This window comes from Acomys russatus, chromosome X (assembly GCF_903995435.1).
Source record: "Acomys russatus chromosome X, mAcoRus1.1, whole genome shotgun sequence".
In the NCBI taxonomy this organism is placed as follows: Eukaryota; Metazoa; Chordata; class Mammalia; order Rodentia; family Muridae; genus Acomys; species Acomys russatus.
The window spans coordinates 29,160,458-29,173,083 of NC_067169.1; positions in this window are offsets into that span (position 1 = coordinate 29,160,458).

The window sequence follows — 12,626 nt, forward strand, 5'->3', positions numbered from 1 at the left end:
TCCACTAAAATTTTTCTTTAAATAAAAATATCTAAAGTCATTGTGCCATCTTCATTCCACAGATGAAACTCCAAGAAGCATGATCAGAAAATGGGATAGGCTATTCAACTGCTGGCTAGGTTCACTGACACTGTCTTATGTATAAGGTATCCATTGATGTCCAGTGTCCACTGGATGCCCAATGTTTGATGGACTTCTATTATAAGCTCTGGTCAACAAATATATTTGTATAGTCATAAACACACACACACATATACATACACACACACACACACACACACACACACAGAGAGAGAGAGAGAGAGAGAGAGAGAGAGAGAGAGAGAGAGAGAGAGAGAGAGAGAGAGAGAGAGAGACAGAGAGACAGAGAACTATCTCAACCATTCATGCCACTTATCTACATCAGTGGATCTCTACCTGTGGGTCTCAACCACTTTGGGGGTCACATATCAGTTATCCTTTATATTATATATTTACATTACAATTCATAAAAATATCAAAATTACAGTCATGAAGTAGCAGTGAAAATAATTTTATTATTTTATTAAATGGCCACAGCATTAAGAAGGTTGAGAACCACTGCTTTACATAGTTTAATAAGGAAGAAAAATTGTTGGGTTGGGTATTTTGGAAGAACTCTTGTAAAAACAAGAGACTTAAATATTGCTGTCAAAAAGAGTGTTTGGCACAACTACAAAGGATTAGGGAGATTTATAAAAGCTAGAAACATTGTGCATCTTGAATGAATTCGCACATAGCTTCAATCCTCATTTGGCTGGAAACTTAAGTCAAAGTGCTAAAGGAGGCCATTTGAGTTGCAGTTGGCAGGTTTCAGCTCAAATAAAAGTCATGGCTTCATGAGGAAAAAAAGCTGATGCAAGCACCTCCCCCCCCTCGTGTGTGTGTGCACACACGCTTTAAAGCAGTTTGTTAAGATAAATATTTTCATATTATAATTCCATTCTTTAACTTTTCAGCTCACTAGTAAACCTGGATAAAGTAGACTATTGCAACTTATAATTGAAGAACAATCCAGGAATAATTGAACTACAGCCCATCTCTAGTCCTCTTTCTGGTTTTTGTTTGTTTGTTTGTTTTTGTTTTGTTTTGTTTTGTTTTGTTTTTCTTTTAATAAGGCACACGAGCTAGGGATATTTTCATATTTCTAAATAGCTAAAATAAATAAAAATAATTATTTTGTGCTGTTTGACAATGATATAAAATTCAACCTCTATGCCCATCTGTAAGACTTTACTGAAAAGCATGCATTCTCATTCTTTCAAGTACAGTCAGTCAGTGGTTGCTCTCAAGCTATAATGGTGGAGGTGACTAGCTATGATGGATATGATAGAGACTAGGCAGCATGCAATTCCTAGAACATTTGCTCTCTGATAATTTACACAAAAAATGTTGATGATATCTGACCTGGAATGTTATAGAAAACTTTCTTTCTCACTTTATCTCTTCTAAAATTCTGGTTTGGTGGTGAGAGGCATAAAAGGCTGCTATCTCCCCTCCATGTAGTCTAGACTAACATTGCCTCTCTGTGAACTGGGATTCACATGGGGACAGGATGCTTTCTATGGCAATCAAACATTTTTCTATGTCAGGACTAAGTGAAAAGGGTCAGGAATGACCTTTTAAATGAACATTATTTATTCACAGGAAAGTGATTTTTAAACTAGAGATGTTCTGAGTTCTTCCTCCCCTGTCTGCTTCCTTTTGGGCCAGATCGCCTGAAAAAACAAAGCAAAAGAATTCAAAACAATTTCTGTTGCTTTGTTTCTATTCTGAAGGAATGATGTAGGTGAGTGACCTGGAAAAAATTGATTTTTTTTTCTGTTTGTGCATCTTAGCTTGATTTTCTTTTTCCTTTTGGAGGTGACAGATAATCCTCTTTTCTGATTTACTGGAAAATACTGGTATTCAGGGTTAGATGTTGGACACTAAAATATATGATTAGGGAGGGGAAAGAAAGCACACTCATTTTTTTTTTTTTTTTTTTTTTGGCAGAAAGCAATCAGGGACAAAAGAAAAAATCTAGAGCTGTATAGATGGCTGTGGAGTTGGAAGTTTCTTTCTTGAGCCAAAACAATATTGATTATTAAAAAGCCTTCAGATAATTTCTTATTATTCTGATGGAATAAGAGTAGAATAATTTCTGATGATCAGTTTCTGGTATACAAAGGCACTAAAGAAAAGTTTGGAATGAGAAACTAAGGTACAGTATACAACTATGTGAAATTGGGTTTTCTGGAATTATACACAGAGACATGGTTTCTTATTGTTTGTACAAATAATTAGAAGAGTACTTTTGTGTTGGAGAGATGGCTCAGTGGCTACATGTGCTTTCTGTGTAATCACAAGAGATGAGTCTAGATCTCAGCAACCACATAATAAGATGAATATAGTTCCATGGGCACCTATAACCCAGCACTGAAGTGGGTGGACACAAGAGAACTGATGAGGCTTGCTGGCCTCTAGCCTAGCCAAAAAGCAAGAGCTCTGGGTTCAGAAAGAGACTGTGTCTAAAATGAATAAGTTAGAGAAAGATGAGTATCTGACTCTGTACTCTATACTTGCAGGAACAGGTACATCTGCGCGCACACACACACACGCACACACACACACACACACACACACACACACACACACACACACACACACACCAGAGAGTGCTTTCAGAGAATCTGTAATAAAGTAGGAAAGTGAGATAAAAGGAGAGAGGTTATATAGGAGGGGTTTAGGGACAGGTTCTCCTGGGCTTGAATCTGCAATGTCATAAAGAAAGACAGAAGGACATTGCTGTCCCACTGTCAGACATTCCTGTAGAACTATGGTTAGGGGAGTTAAATGCCCAGACTCTTCCTATAAGACCATTGTTGTTATTAAAAGTGAGCCTCCGGGAGAAGCTTCTGTAAAGCAGGAGACACTGTCAAGAGAACAAAGCTACAGCCTACAGACTGGTAAAAGATTTTCACCAACCCTACATCTGACAAAGGTCTGATTTCCAAAATATATAAAGAACTCAAGAAATTAAACAACACCAAATCAAATAACCCAATTGAGAAATGGGGCTTGGAACTAAACAGAGAATTCTCAACAGAGGAATATCAAATGGCTGAGAAACACTTAAAGAGATGCTCAACCTCCTTAGTCATCAGGGAAATGCAAATCAAAATGACACTGAGATTTCATCTTACTCCCATCAGAATGGCTAAGATCAAAAATTCAAGCGACACCACATGCTGATGAGGATGTGGGGAGAGAGGAACACTCCTTCATTGCTGGTGGGAATGCAAACTAGTACAGCCACTTTGGAAATCTATCTGGCGCTAGACCAGAAAAATGGGAATAGGGCTTCCTCAAGACCCAGTTATTCCACTCCTTGGAATATACCCAGAAGATGCACCAGCACACAACAATGACATATGCTCAACCATGTTCATAGCAGCCTTATTCATAAAAGCCAGAACATGGAAACAGCCTAAGTGTCCCTCAATAGAAGAGTGGATAAAGAAACTGTGGTACATTTACACTATGGAATACTACTCAGCTATCAAAATGAAGGAATTCCCAAAATTTGTGGACAAATGGATTGAACTAGAAATGATCATAATGAGTGAGTTAACCCAGAAGCAGAAAGAGTCAAATATAAGTGAGTTATACTCACTTATAACTAGACATTAGCCCAAGGGACATGTTCCATGAAAGTCTTCACATACCAGGAAAGTGAGATAGATGTGAGGACATCCTTTTGGGACTGTAGGTAAGAGAAGTATGGGAGAATGGGGAAATAGAAAGATCCAGAGGGTCCTAGAAACTTACCAGTAGAACATTATGACGGGCAGATCTGGGCCCAGGGGTTCTGCACAAACTATGGCACCAACCAAGGACAATATATGCAGTAAACTTTGAACCCCTACCCAGATCTAGCCAAGGGACAGGACATTCTCTACAGATGAGTGAAGAGTGGGGACTGACTTTCACAGGAACTCTGGTGCCCCATATTTGACCAAGTCCCCTTGATGGGGCGGCCTGGTGGCACTCAGAGGAAGGATAGCAGGCTACCAAGAAGAGACTTTATACCCTATGATCATATACAGGTGGAGGAGGTCCCCCTTAGTCACAGTCATGGGGAGGGGAATAGTGTGAAGGTAGGAGGGAGGGAGGAATAGGAGGATAGAAGTGATGGGATAACAATTGAGATGTAATATGAATGAATTAATAAATAAATAAATTTTAAAAACTTGAGCCTCTGGAAATGAAAGGTATAGGCAACCAGGTGACACTGATCAAGGAACCCATGAGATTAGTAACATCAACTACAGGATTCAATTCCAAATGAGACTGTGAGGCAACTCATCATTGAGGCATTTGCAAAGACTGAAATCCCCTTAAACCTCTCAGTCTCACTAAAGAATTCAGAGTGCTGGGGTAAATCTTCACTTGCAGGAGAAATCCAGACAGGCACTGGTTTGTTTGTTTTATCCTATAAGAGTCAGACCCAGGGGATTTGGGGAAGAACTTTCAAATGAAGAGTGAAGGGTTCATTATTTCAGACTGAAAACTGGTTGGGGACTATAGTCTGAGATTTAAAGTGACCACACACTCTCTATTACAAAAAACAAACAAACAAACAAACAAACAAAAAACAAAGGATCTAACCCACCCCAAACCAAAACAAATCAAAACAAACAACAAAAGCCAACAACAAAATCAAACTACCAAAGTCATTGCATTTTTTAGTTTTAACTTGTGGGCAAGAAGAAGGCTAGCCTCACTGTGGGGAACTTGAAGGGGAAACTTGCTTTGTGCCAACATCCTAGTGGTCTTGCAGAGCAACATACTATTTATTTTGAAAATATTCAAATTATCAACTTCAAAGTTTGTTGCTATTGTTTTCGGAATTGATCAGAACTGGCAATTCCAAGGCGATCAAGTTTACCTGTTTATATGTTAATCTCTGTGTTGTAGAGGTTGCTTTAAATTTAAAGCACTAAATCTGAGAATGTTCTCTGTAGAGAGAGGCATACCTGAGTCATCTTCTTGAGCTCTGAGAGATAGTCTGTATCAAAATACTCTGTTTAGATGACTCAAGTAGTCTCCAATAAGTTACAATATAAATAGTGTGTGTGTGTGTGTGTGTGTGTGTGTGTGTGTGTGTGTGTGTGTGTGATGTATGTATGCACATGTAATATGTGACCGTGAGTGCATGTGTCCAGGTTATTTTCCTGGAAAATTTCTCACCTCATCATTTGAGACATGGTCTTTTACTGAGCCCAGTGCTCACATACTGGCTGGTCAGAAAGCTCCAGGGACCAACCTGTCTCTACTCTCTCCTTTCTTGCACTAGAATTACATGTATAATTATGTCTGGGTTTTTTGTTTTGTTTTGTTTGTTTTTCAATGTGGGCTTTGAGATTCAACCTCAGATTCTCATGCTTTACCAAATGAGCCATCATATCCCAGTCCCGTGATTTGATATTGTTGCTGAGCTTATTTTGCTTGTGGTGGCTTGAGTCAGAGTGCTTGATGGAAATTACAGAGGTTCTAAGGGTATGCTTCACAGGTCATCTTTGCCAGATTGTCGATATAAAACAGCATCACTCTCCATTTCACAGCTGAGGGCAAAGATGCAGAAATTTCCATAAATTGCTGAAGATCATGCTGACCAACTGATAAATTCTGGAAATCTGATCCATCTGTCTCCAGGGAGACAGTTTCTCCACTTTTTCTGCTACAGTGGGAAACACCCAGCTCTGGAGAGAAGTCATTGTGAATGTGTCAGTATCATGGATTGAGACTTTTGTCTTGAAAGGGAGGTTATTAGTTTTCTGTTCTTGTAATACAATTAGCCTGTTGTATGGGAGATAAGAAGATAATGTTTTACTTCGCTTGGTCATTTCATTTTTCAAAGCACACTAAGAGACAAGTCTATATAGAGTGTGTGGGGGAAAGTTCACTAGAAATGAAAACACTAATTTATTTTAGTCTAGTGATTCCTCGGGTTCCTTCCTTTCCTCTTAATAGAAATTGCTAACAATATGAGACAAGGTCCTGACTGGACGCTTGTTATGGTTTGCTTGATTAAGTAACATTCTCAGAAGCATGGGTTTATAATCTGCCTTCCTTTCCTGCCTAGTATTTTAAATTATCATATTTATTTATAAGACATAGTAAGTTTTAGTCCTCTTCCTGCGGCTGTTGCCATGGTGGATAGGCCTTATTTTTTGGTTTTCACCACATCAGAACAGATTCTCATTAGACTTTACTGTATTTATTGTACAGCATTTTAAGGCCTTATCCTTTCTCTACAGATAGCAAAAATTCTTATCTTGTGTAATTTTCTCAGGCAGAAATTTTGATCATGCAATTTTAAAATCCTGTACAATGAGAAGGAAAGAAATGTTTTGTAAAAAGTGTTTCCTCCTTTTAAAATAATTAGGCAGCTTGCTTACTCTTCTTCCCCTGAGTATACACTGATGTAAATAGTAAGCTATTGTGGTCTAGAAAAGAAAAGCTTTAAGTGCATGGCTCATTGGAGACAGTAAGGATAACAGCAGCATCCTTGTTGGCACACTCCAGTCCACAAGTGGTGGGGAGGACACGTAGATGAATATTTTATTCCACTTTGCTACATTTATGTGGACAAACCTCAAAGCACAGACTTGGGTAATAAATTTCTCCCAGGAAGCTCTGTGCAAATCAGCAAAGTTACTTTTTCCTTGGTAGAAAGTGTAAAACTGATACTTAATAGCAAATGTGCCTGACCTTGTGCTGACTTACATGTACTACGCTGCTGAGTAGTCTGCTAGATCTTCACACAAGTCCCCATGACTAAGGTCTTATTATGTTCTCTCTTTTCGATTCAAGTAATTGAAGTGATCTTGGTGAAAGTCACATTCATTTTAATATGTTGAATTAGGATTTAAGTTTTATTAAAAAAATTTTAAAAGATTTTCTTGTAAGACAAGGTCTCACATAGTCCAAGGTGATCTCAAATTCATTATGTAGCTGGTGCCCTTAAACTTCTGAGTCCCCTGTATCTACTTTCCAAGTGCTGAGATCACAGGTATGTGCCATCACTCCCAGCTTGCATTCAAATGTCTAATTATCCAATTTTTAGAGCTTAACTTCTTTCTTGTCTTACCTATCATCACAGGATAAAAGAGGCCATTTTAGGAAGCCAATTAAAGTTGGAACCAGAACTTCTTCCTATGGTGTTAATAAATTAAATAATGAACAAATAGGAGGTAATCAAAGAACCCAGTTTTGCTATTTTATTTGAAGAAGGGTAGAGGTATGAGTGATTTTATAAGAGATAGCTTTTTAGGTTAAACTTTTCTACTCCATAAGAGGAATGGTACCAGACGGTAACATAGACAATTCTATCAGTCTTTAATTTAGTTGTTTCCTCGCCGGAATGCTCTTCACTGAGCTCTCAACACAGCAAACTCCCCTTCCTGAAGCCTTTTCTCAAATGTCAACTTCTCAACAAGCCTAACTTTGCTATCATATTTAAAATTAGAAATACCAGCACTAGAACTTCTGCTTTCTCTAATTTTCTTTGCTCTTTACTCCACACAGCCTGCAACTTTTTAATGTATTACCCAATTGACTTAACTATTACGTCAGTTGTTTACTCACTTCCGCCATTAAGACTGTACATAATGCAAAGAAGGGGAAATTAATCTGTTTTCTTTATGGATGGACCCCAAGCTCCTACAACTAAACAATGAGCACACAATACATTTAGTCTTATAGCTAGATCAGGAAAATACATTCTCAGGAATTATAATCAGGTCATTGACAAACAAAACTGGTCAAGCTCAGATCTGGACCTCAGGGAAAGCTCAGCCCTGACATGAATGTTGCAGCAGAGTCTCTCTCTCTTTCTCTTTCTCTCTCTCTCTCTCTCTCTCTCTCTCTCTCTCTCTCTCTCTCTCACTCACACACACACACACACACACACACACACACACCTACTAGATTATTGTTCAGGAAGCAGTTCTTTTTGGAGAAATCGCATCTGTGGTTATCTGGGGTAATGAACATGGAAGTTACCCTTTGTGCTCCATAACTCCATTGTTGCCTAGTAATCCATGTGGTCTGCACACTAAATGCAGCAACATGGGGAAGAATAAGTAACAAAGAGCTAGAAGTGTGTCTGTTGTTCTTATCAGGAAAGCCTGATCACAGTGAATTGACTCTTCCAAAGCAAAGCGTCATTTCTTTCATCTCCATAATTCAGAATGGCTCTCTCCATCAAAGCTATTGATTGCACCTTAATGTGTTATGTAGAGCATCCAATAAAGACACCAGTGGGAGTAACTGCACTCTAGGAAAGAGGAAACAGCTTAGAAGTAAAGTAAGCCCAAGAGCCTTGGGGTAGAAGATGACAGGCAGATAAGAGGATGATTAGAAGGGATCCACAGATCATGTTAGTTTTCACAGTAGACTTTGAGATTAACATTCCCAGGGAACAGATAGGCTGGTGGAAATAGCTCCCTATATTGTGTGACTATGAGACTGTCTGAATTTTTTCCTTTGGAGGTCATCAGCAGCAGGTCATCATTTTAAACATGAGTGAACTGTTGCCTGTATTAGCCAAATTTGATTGGTCAACTACATTTGTGATTTGCATGGCTGTGGCCGTGTGTGTGTGTGTGTGTGTGTGTGTGTGTGTGTTCACGTGTGTACCAGTACACTTGTGTACAGGAATGTGCATGCATGTGTGTCTCTGGGTGTGCATGTGTATGGAGGCCCTAAGTTGACACCTAGTGTCTCTCTTGAGAACTCTCCACTTTATTTATTGAGATAGGGTTCATTACTTAACCCAGACCTCATCTACTCTTGCCAATCTAGGTAGGAAGTTTGCTCTAGAGATGCTATATCTGCCTCCTGAGTGCTGGAATCACAACTATTTGTCACACCTGCCTGGCTTTTGCATGAGCTCAGAGACTCTGAACTCTGGACCTCATGTTTCTAGGATGAGCTTTTGTTCATGGTACTATCTTCCAGCCCTGCCAACTGTTTCCATATACTTCAAGAGCTAATGCTGGCTTTTATAGTTTTAACTGATAACAAAACAAAATAAGAGTAATATTTTGTTACATGTATATATTGTATGATATTCACATTTCAATGTTAATAAGAAATGTTCTGCTGGAACACAGCCACATTCATTCAGTCCTGTTTTACTGTGACTAATTTTGGGTTACATTAACAGAATGGATTATTTATAACAGAGTGTATATAGTCCATGGAGCTGAAAGGAGTTGCTTAGTCTTTTATAGAGTAAGTTTACATTCTCCTGGCTGAAAACTTCAGTTGTTTTACTATGCTTTTGTAATGGAGGTGTCATAGATTTTCTTTCCTACAGACACTTTCTCTTAATAAGATAAAAATCTCATCCCACTATATTTCTTTTATTATGATATACTGTATCTTGCACCTTTTCTAACTTTGCCACTGCATAGACTTGTTAAATGTCCGTCATACTGAAAACAATTTATTAACCAAGCTGTGTATCTGGTGAGCAGCAATAAGTGCTGTTCATTAATTTAAGCAAAATTCCAATTTTATTGACTTTTCCTTCAAATTGTTTTCAATTTAATAAAGCCAAACTGCACCTAATAGAGAATTAAATGTCTGCACTTACCTCAAAAGCTGAAACTGGCTTAATTTTTTAGACTCTTATTAGAATGTGCTGATTTTTTTTCTTAGAACAGAAAATGTTGCATATCTTATAAGACCTGAACCCCTGGGATCAGCGCCATGGGTGTAGGAGAATGTGTTAATCATGGCTTCCAGTCTGGCAACGCAGCGATCAAAGGAACTTAGTTTTCTTGGTGTCTATAAATCCACCTGAATGTTCCCTTTTCTACCAGTTTGTGAGGACAAATATGATTCTATTACTATCGCTATTGGATTCCCTTTTTTCCCTAGCTTCTATCTGCTTGTGAAGAAATGTCAGTATCTTGCAAAGTTCCTCTCTTCAGCCATTTTAGGGGTCCGCCGGGCAGCCTTTCTGGTGCCCATTCATCAAGCTCAGCCTCTGCTTGTTGTGGCTGTCAGACAGAAAATCAAAACAAACAAACATCCTAAACCTAAAAAAGGTCTTGGGACATACAGGCCTTAAATCTCTAGAAGAGTTCTGCTGTGGTATTCTTAGAGCCATGAAAGCTGTGTGTCTCACTTCTGCTCTGCTCAAGTTCCTGCCCATCTGGAACTTCCCATGACCATGCTGGCCTCAAAAGCTCAGTAGAGGTGAATCATTGTTGCTCCCATAAGACTCTTTGTTGCTGCTGCTTTCCAAGCTCCATTGCTGTGGGACACCAACTGCTTATTTCTAGGATGGGAAGGAGGCTCTGACTCCATTCCAAAACCTTGGCTCCTAAAGAGCCACAGAGTTTTGAGAACCAGTAGGCATTTATTCTTATGTTTGGTGTTTCTGCATTCCTGGTCTCATTATCCTACTGATGCTCATGTCCCCAGAGAAGTTTATGTTACTCTCTCCTTCCACCCTTTGGGCTTGGTTCCAATTTCTTCATAATCATCACTTTATTTATTGGGTCTGATCAGCTTTCCTACATTCTACCCCTCATTGGAGCCTCTCCAGTGTTTATATATGTCTTACAGATGTGTCTGCCATATAGAAACATTTCCTTCTGTTATCGAACTTGGAGTTCACAACTTTTGGTCAAAATCAGCTTTGACCACCCATTCTCCAGTAGCCAATTAAATGAGTGAAATTAATAGTGGAAAGAAGAGAAAAGAAATTCATTCAATATAGCCATATTGGAAAAAGGGACAAAAAGGTCTACCCCCAAAATTGTTTTCAGGATGTGTAAGTAGAACGGAGTTTAAAAAGATCAAGTACAAATTTCGGGAATTCCTTGTTTTTAATAGCTGAGTAGTATTCCATAGTGTATATGTACCACAGTTTCTTTATCCACTCTTCTACTGAGGGACACTTAGGCTGTTTCCATGTTCTGGCTATTATGAATAAGGCTGCTATGAACATGGTTGAGCAAATTTTCTTGTTGTGTGCTGTAGCATCTGAGCATATACAGGGGGAGGTAATCCCACTCAGGAACAGTCATAGGGGAGGGGAATAAGGGGAAAGGGGGAGGGAGGGAAGAATGGGAGGACACAAGGGATGGGATAACCATTGAGATGTAACAAGAATAAATTAATAATAAAAAATTAAAAAAAAAGATCAAGTATTTGCATATCTAAGCAATCCTGATCATGGTGTAGTTCTGCCCACCAGTGACTCAACACTGGGAAACAGGAGCTTAAGCCTTGTTCTGTAAGGAGGTCTGACAAATTAAGATTGTTAGAAACCTGTTTCTAGACAAAAATTTCTCCTCTGGCATGAGATTTGCAAGTAAATTTCCCATTTCTCTGTGATTCATTGTTTCAATAGTCTGATAGTCAGACTGAGAAACAGAAGTGTCTCTTTGAACTGTTTTAATATTGGCCAGGCCAGCTACACAATACAAAGGAATAGGGGGGACCGTAATACTTAGGAAGCACAAAACCTACTGAACTCCAGAAGCTCTAAAGGTCACAGGGCCCTTCCTCAGTGTTATGTAAGTAGTGACAATTGCTAGGGAGAAGAGGTTCTCCAACAAGCTCAGCTAACTGCAAGTCACAAGAAGTTTCAAGGACACAGCTTTCATGACTTGCATCACCAAAAAGCCTGTGCTTACCTGGTTTTTTTGGTGATACAACTGCCTTGGAGTCATCTGTGTTCTGTAACTCACTCCTCATCCATGCACCTTTATAAACTCAGTGGTTCACTAAACTCAACTCAGGTAGAACTATTCCTTTGGCATGTTGTTGGTATCCTATCTGGGGTGACCAGACAATGATTCACATCTTCCTAGGAAACATTCATAGAACAAAGTATATAATTTAACTTGGAGACAGGATTAAATATGCACCTTACTTCCAGTGGCCAAGAAAGTATGTAGAGTCTATCTAAACAAATATGTACATGTGTGTCAAGCACCATAGTTTTTTCATATCCCAGTGTAACAACCTTTAAGATTTGACTCCATCAGAAATTCCTATTAAATAAAATTCAAGTGTTTTTTTCTTTTTCTTTTCTTTTCCTTTTATCTGAATAGAAGGCTCAATCATAGTTCACTTTGAGAAAATTAATTTTTGCATGCATCTTTACTTTGAGAAAATTTTATGAATAATAATGCTCTCATAATGCTTTTAGTACAGTTTTTTTAAATGAAAGTGATGTATGAAACATGGTACCTTTCCAGTTTTTATTGACTGATTAAAAACCTTGTTCAATATGCCACACACTGGGGACACTGTGGAGATACAGGAGGTTTCTTCCTGATTGGAGCTCATATTAGAGAGTAATAAACAAGCAAATACAGAGGTAATTTTTGTGTTGTTGAAAATTTTAGAAAATAAATTAGATCAAGGTAATGGGACAGAAAGTGACAGCCAGTCAACACTATTTGCATTAGTTACTTTTCTACTGCTGTGATAAAACATCACGATTAAGGAATCTCTTAAAAGAAAGTGTTTAATTGGGCATATTGTTTCAAAGCATTAGAGTCCATGTGAGCCAATCAAAGGGTTGGCAGCAGGAA